We start from the raw sequence: 7,622 nt of genomic DNA, 5'->3' as shown, positions 1-7,622 counted from the left end.
TACCCTACTGATAATGTGTTGTTGCAATAGTAATTCTTTCCAGAGTTGGAAAGAGGGCACTCCTATATTTTGCCATTAATTGTTTCTGTAACTGCATGGGCAGTGCGCCATCTATCAATCTCTATGTGTACTGTAGACGTGTTCCAAGTCATGTTGTTCAAAGTATTTTGATTGGTCCCAAGACCCTGTTCGACCAATAGAAAGGGATTGTTGTGTAGCAAAGGATGGCTTAATGTGTGAATGTTATAAACTGAAGATAATTTGCTATCAAACAGTATTAAATATCATATGGTTTGTATGCTTAAATAAAGAGAAACATGTCTTTTTGTAATATTAACCTATATTTTTTGGTAAACTTTGCAGATATATATGCCTTGACAAAACACAAGTGGGTTTATTTAGTGATTTTGATGAATGTGAATGTGAGTGTCATTATGAACATGCCCTGGGGCTTTTCTAGGATTTCTAAACATTTTGGGCTTAGCCCAGAGCCAATAGGGGATCCAGAGGCATCCTTCCCTAGCAAAAAAAATAAGGATTTTCAACAGTTAACTTCTCTAGGGGGCAGTATTTGGAATTTTGGATGAAAAGCATGCCCAAATTAAACTGCCTTCTACTCAGGCCTGGAAGATGGGAAATGCATATATCTGGTAGATTTCGATAGAAAACACTCTAAAGTTTCCAAAACGGTTAAAATAATGTCTGTGAGTATATCAGAACTGATTTGGCAGGCGAAAACCTGAGAAAAATCCATTCAGGAAATTTGTTTTGTTGTTGTAGTTTTCTATTCAATGCCATTACAGTATCAATTGACTTAGGACTCAAATTGCAGTTCCTATGCCTTCCACTAGATGTCAACAGTCTTTAGAAATTGTTTCAGGCTTGTATTCTGGAAAATGAGGGAGTAAGAGCAGTCTGAGTGTCACAGAGCTTTTTCATGCGGTGACCGAGAGAGTGCCTTTCTTGTTTACCTTTTATATTTACAACGTTATTGTCCGGTTGAAATATTATTGAATATTTAGGCTAAAAACAACCTGAGAATTGAATATAAACATTGTTTTACATGTTTCTATGAACTTTACGCATACAATTGGATTTTTTTTGTCTGCCTGTTGCGACTGCGTTTGAGCCTGTGGATTACTGATGAAAACGCTGAACAAAGGTTTTCGGATATAAAGAGAGACTTTATCGAACAAAAGTAACATTTATTGAATAAATGAATGGCTTCTGAGTGCAAACATATGACGATCATCATAGGTAAGTGATTCCTTTTATCTCTATTTCTGACTTGTGTAACTCTTCTACTTGGCTGGTTTAGGGTTTATAATGATTTGTCTGCTGAGCTATGTTCTCAAATATTTGTACGGTATGCTTTCGCCATAAAGCATTTTTAAAATCTGACAACGTGGTTGGATTCACAAGAAGTTAATCTTTAAACCTATGTAAAATAGTTGTATCTTTTCTGAATTTTTATAATGAGTATTTCTGTATTTGAATTTGACGCTCTGCAATCTCACTGGATGTTGGCCAGGTGGGACGCTAGCATCCCACATACCCTAGAGAGGTTAACTTCTTTGGGGTAGGGGGCAGTATTGGGAATTTTGGATGATTTTGGATAGAAAACACTCTGAAGATTCTAAAACTGTTTGAATGATGTCTCTGTGTATAATGGAACTCATATGGCAGGCAAAAACCAGAGAAAAAAATCCAACCAGGAAGTGGGAAATCTGAGGTTTGTAGTTTTTGCCCCTATCGAATACACAGTGGGATATTGGTCATTTTGCACTTCCTGAGGCTTCCACTAGATGTCAACAGTCTTTGGAAACTTGTTTGATGCTTCTACTATAAAGGATGGGGGAATGAGAGGGGAATGAGTCAGAGGTCTGCCAGCAGCCACAAGCTCAGTCTTGCGCGCTCACGTGAAAGGTAGCTGTGTTCCGCTTCATTTCTGAAGACAAAGGAATTCTCCGGTTGGAACATTATTGAAGATTTATGTTAAAAACATCCTAAAGATTGTTTCTATAAAATCGTTTGACATATTTCTACTTACTGTAACCGAACTGTTTTTTACTTTTTGTCTGAAACTAGTGAACGCGCTTCATGAATGTGGATTACTGGATTGAACGCGCTATCAAAAGGAGCTATTTTGACATAAATGATGGACATTGTTGAACAAAACAAACATTTATTGTGGGACTGGGATTCCTGGGAGTGCATTCTGATGAAGATCATCAAAGGTAAGTGAATATTTATAATGCTATTCTGACTGTTGACTCCACAACATGGCGGATATATGTATGGGCTCTGAGTGCTGTACTCAGATTATAGCATGGTGTGCTTTTTCGGTAAAGTTTTTTTGAAATCTGACACAGTGGTTGCATTAAGGAGAAGTGTATCTATAATTCCGTGCATAATAGTTGTATCTTTTATCAATGTTTATTATGAATATTTCTGTGAATTGATGTGGCTCTCTGCAAAATCACCGGATGTTTTGGAACTACTGAACGTAAACATGCCAATGTAAACTCAGATTTTTGGATATAAATATGAACTTTACCGAACAAAACATACATGTATTGTGTAACATGAAGTCCTATGAGTGTCATCTGATGGAAATCAAAGGTTAGTGATTAATTTGATATTAATTCTATATTTCTGCTTTTTGTGACTCCCCTCTTTGTTTGGAAAATGGCTGAATGCTTTCTGTGACTAGTTGCTGACCTAACATAATATGTTGTGCTTTTGCCGAAAAGCATTTTTGAAATCAGAGACTGTGGTTGGATTAACAAGAAGTTTATCTTTAAAATGGTTTAAAATACTTAAATGTTTGAGGAATTTTAATAATGGGATTTGTTGTTTTGAATTTGGCGCCCTGCAGTTTCACTGGCTGTTGGGAGGTGGGACGCTCACGTCCCGAACGAGGCATGAATTTTGGTGCACTTTGAGATGAACATTGAGAGTGTAGAACATTGAGACATTAGATATTTTTCAGCTAATTTGCACCTTCCACAGCAGACACTGCCAGTACTCAATTAAAGTAACTACCGTGGGTCTCTCTACTCTACAACACTCTCTACTCTGGAACACATAAATCTAGAGTGTATTGTCAAAAACCTCTCAAACATAGACTCTGACCTGTCCAATGAGCCAAACTGATTAAAGAATCACACAGTACACACACACCTTTTACTCGTGAGATTGTTGAAGCACCTTTGGCAACGATTACCCAAGACGACTCGAGGCTGTATGACGCTACAAGCTTGGGTATGGATGGAGTCAAGGCTCCTTGTCCCTTCTCCCAGCTCCTGAGAGTGATCCTGATTGCCTTGGCAGCAGCAGGGATATATTGAACTCCTTTTACAAAAAAACACCCATAAATGTTTCATCAGGAGAAATCGGCCCTGGTTATTATTACATTCCTTAGAGGGGAGAGGAGTCAAGGGAGGGGGTTGCTAAGGAGATGGAAAGATTGTCCTACACACACACACACACACACACACACACACACACACACACACACACACACACACACACACACACACATATTCAAGCGTACACACACACAGTATGGCTCATTTGCACTGTGGAATAATGACATGCCCCCATGATTATTCCCTTAGTGTGCGTCCCAAATGGCACCTTATTACCTACACAGTGCACAGCTTTTGACCAGATCAAAAGTAGTGCACTATATAGATCTATATATCCAGGTCGCAAATGTAAATGAGAACTTGTTTTCAACTTGCCTACCTGGTTAAATAAAGGTGAAATAAATAAATATAGGCATAGGGTGCCATGTAGGATGCAACCTTACTGTTGCATCCTACATGACACCCTATAAAGTGCACTACTTTTGATCTGTTCAAAAGCTGTGCAACCTTACTGTTGCTTTACTCGATGTGTCGGCATCGAGTAATTGTCTCTTGCCCCCTCCCAGTTAGGGGGAGTGATGAGCTCTACAGCAGAGTCTCAACTCAATCACTGGTTGAAAACTGTTTTCTGCCCCTCCCAAAAGACAAAATTTATAGATAATTGGCCCTCTTTCTGGGGCTCACAAACAAACAGAACCAAGCCTGGCCTGTTGAGGAGTGCCGGACTCCATCCTAGCTGGAAGGGTGCTCTCATCTTATTTATGAACATAGACAGGGCTCTAACGCCCCTAGCTCCACAATGAAATAGGGTGCAGGCCAGGCAGCAGGCTGTTAGCCAGCCTGCTAGCTTAGTGGAGTCTGCCACTAGCACAGTCAGTATAGTCAGCTCAGCTTGAGACCATGTCTGTGCCTCGACCTAGGTTGGGCAAAACTCAACATTGTAGTGTTCACCTTAGCAATCTCATTAGAATAAAGACCTCCTCCATTCCTGCCATTATTGAAAGAGATCATGTTACCTCACATCTCAAAATAGGGCTACTTAATGTTAGATCCCTCACTTCAAAGGCAGTTATAGTCAATGAACTAATCACTGATCATAATCTTGATGTGATTGGCCTGACTGAAACATGGCTTAAGCCTAACGAATTTACTGTGTTAAATGAGGCCTCACCTCCTGGTTACACTAGTGACCATATCCCCCGTGCATTCTGCAAAGGCGGAGGTGTTGCTAAAATTTACAATAGCAAATTTCAAATGATTAAAAAAAAGACGTTTTCATCTTTTGAGCTTCTAGTCATGAAATCTATGCAGTGTGAGCGGATCAAGTAATTGGGCGTCACTCTAAAGCGGAAAGGTGGAATAAACGAGTCTTGATTGAACACAGTTGAACACAGTTCTCTATTGAGGGCATTTGGTCAACACAAACACTCCAACATAATCAATGAAAATCTCCCAAGGAAAAAAGATACATATTCTCCAGATCAAACAGGAACACAATACGATTATCTTTAAACTACAACAAAAGTCACGGGATTGTCACCGTCTTAGTGGTTCTTCATGGATAGCTCCTCTGTCTCGGTGGCCATCTTTCAGAGAAAGTTTTTTCCCCCTTCTCCATACTCTCTCTTATAGGGGAAGGAGAATATGTCATGAGTACCGTCAGCTGTGCTTAATTGCCTCTGGTTATCTTGTCTCCCAGGACCACTATTGTTTTCACTATATATTTGACCTCTTGTGGATGTCATTCGAAAAACATAATGTTAATTTTCACTGCAATGCGGATGACACACAGCTGTACATTTTAATTTTTTTATTTTTATTTCACCTTTATTTAACCAGGTAGGCCAGTTGAGAACAAGTTCTCATTTGCAACTGCGACCTGGCCAAGATAAAGCATAGCAGTGTGAGCAGACAACACAGAGTTACACATGGAATAAACAATTAACAAGTCAATAACACAGTAGAAAACAAAGGGGGGAGTCTATATACAATGTGTGCAAAAGGCATGAGGAGGTAGGCGAATAATTACAATTTTGCAGATTAACACTGGAGTGATAAATGATCAGATGGTCATGTACAGGTAGAGATATTGGTGTGCAAAAGAGCAAGTAAATAAATAAAAACAGTATGGGGATGAGGTAGGTGAAAATGGGTGGGCTATTTACCAATAGACTATGTACAGCAGCAGCGATCGGTTAGCTGCTCAGATAGCTGATGTTTGAAGTTGGTGAGGGAGATAAAAGTCTCCAACTTCAGCGATTTTTGCAATTCGTTCCAGTCACAGGCAGCAGAGTACTGGAACGAAAGGCGGCCAAATGAGGTGTTGGCTTTAGGGATGATCAGTGAGATACACCTGCTGGAGCGCGTGCTACGGATGGGTGTTGCCATCGTGACCAGTGAACTGAGATAAGGCGGAGCTTTACCTAGCATGGACTTGTAGATGACCTGGAGCCAGTGGGTCTGGCGACGAATATGTAACGAGGGCCAGCCGACTAGAGCATACAGGTCGCAGTGGTGGGTGGTATAAGGTGCTTTAGTGACGAAACGGATGGCACTGTGATAGACTGCATCCAGTTTGCTGAGTAGAGTGTTGGAAGCCATTTTGTAGATGACATCGCCGAAGTCGAGGATCGGAAGGATAGTCAGTTTTACTAGGGTAAGCTTGGCGGCGTGAGTGAAGGAGGCTTTGTTACGGAATAGAAAGCCGACTCTTGATTTGATTTTCGATTGGAGATGTTTGATATGAGTCTGGAAGGAGAGTTTGCAGTCTAGCCAGACACCTAGGTACTTATAGATGTCCACATATTCAAGGTCGGAACCATCCAGGGTGGTGATGCTAGTCGGGCATGCGGGTGCAGGCAGCGATCGGTTGAAAAGCATGCATTTGGTTTTACTAGCGTTTAAGAGCAGTTGGAGGCCACGGAAGGAGTGTTGTATGGCATTGAAGCTTGTTTGGAGGTTGGATAGCACAGTGTCCAATGACGGGCCGAAAGTATATAGAATGGTGTCGTCTGCGTAGAGGTGGATCAGGGAATCGCCCGCAGCAAGAGCAACGTCATTGATATATACAGAGAAAAGAGTCGGCCCGAGAATTGAACCCTGTGGCACCCCCATAGAGACTGCCAGAGGACCGGACAGCATGCCCTCCGATTTGACACACTGAACTCTGTCTGCAAAGTAATTGGTGAACCAGGCAAGGCAGTCATCCGAAAAACCGAGGCTACTGAGTCTGCCGATAAGAATATGGTGATTGACAGAGTCGAAAGCCTTGGCAAGGTCAATGAAGACGGCTGCACAGTACTGTCTTTTATCGATGGCGGTTATGATATCGTTTAGTACCTTGAGTGTTGCTGAGGTGCACCCGTGACCGGCTCGGAAACCAGATTGCACAGCGGAGAAGGTACGGTGGGATTCGAGATGGTCAGTGACCTGTTTGTTGACTTGGCTTTCGAAGACCTTAGATAGGCAGGGCAGGATGGATATAGGTCTGTAACAGTTTGGGTCCAGGGTGTCTCCCCCTTTGAAGAGGGGGATGACTGCGGCAGCTTTCAATCCTTGGGGATCTCAGACGATATGAAAGAGAGGTTGAACAGGCTGGTAATAGGGGTTGCGACAATGGCGGCGGAAAGTTTCAGAAATAGGGGGTCCAGATTGTCAAGCCCAGCTGATTTGTACGGGTCCAGGTTTTGCAGCTCTTTCAGAACATCTGCTATCTGGATTTGGGTAAAGGAGAACCTGTAGAGGCTTGGGCGAGGAGCTGCCGGGGGGCAGAGCTGTTGGCCGAGGTTGGAGTAGCCAGGCGGAAGGCATGGCCAGCCGTTGAGAAATGCTTATTGAAGTTTTCGATAATCATGGATTTATCGGTGGTGACCGTGTTACCTAGCCTCAGTGCAGTGGGCAGCTGGGAGGAGGTGCTCTTGTTCTCCATGGACTTCACAGTGTCCCAGAACTTTTTGGAGTTGGAGCTACATGATGCAAACTTCTGCCTGAAGAAGCTGGCCTTAGCTTTCCTGACTGACTGCGTGTATTGGTTACGGACTTCCCTGAACAGTTGCATATCCCGGGGACTATTCGATGCTATTGCAGTCCGCCACAGGATGTTTTTGTGCTGGTCGAGGGCAGTCAGGTCTGGGGTGAACCAAGGACTGTATCTGTTCTTAGTTCTGCATTTTTTGAACGGAGCATGCTTATCTAAAATGGTGAGGAAGTTACTTTTAAAGAATGACCAGGCATCCTCAACTGACGGGATGA

This window comes from Oncorhynchus tshawytscha, linkage group LG06, assembly GCF_018296145.1.
Source record: "Oncorhynchus tshawytscha isolate Ot180627B linkage group LG06, Otsh_v2.0, whole genome shotgun sequence".
Classification (NCBI taxonomy): domain Eukaryota; kingdom Metazoa; phylum Chordata; class Actinopteri; order Salmoniformes; family Salmonidae; genus Oncorhynchus; species Oncorhynchus tshawytscha.
The sequence above is the reverse complement of the archived record's forward strand: the minus strand, read 5'-3'. Positions refer to the sequence as shown.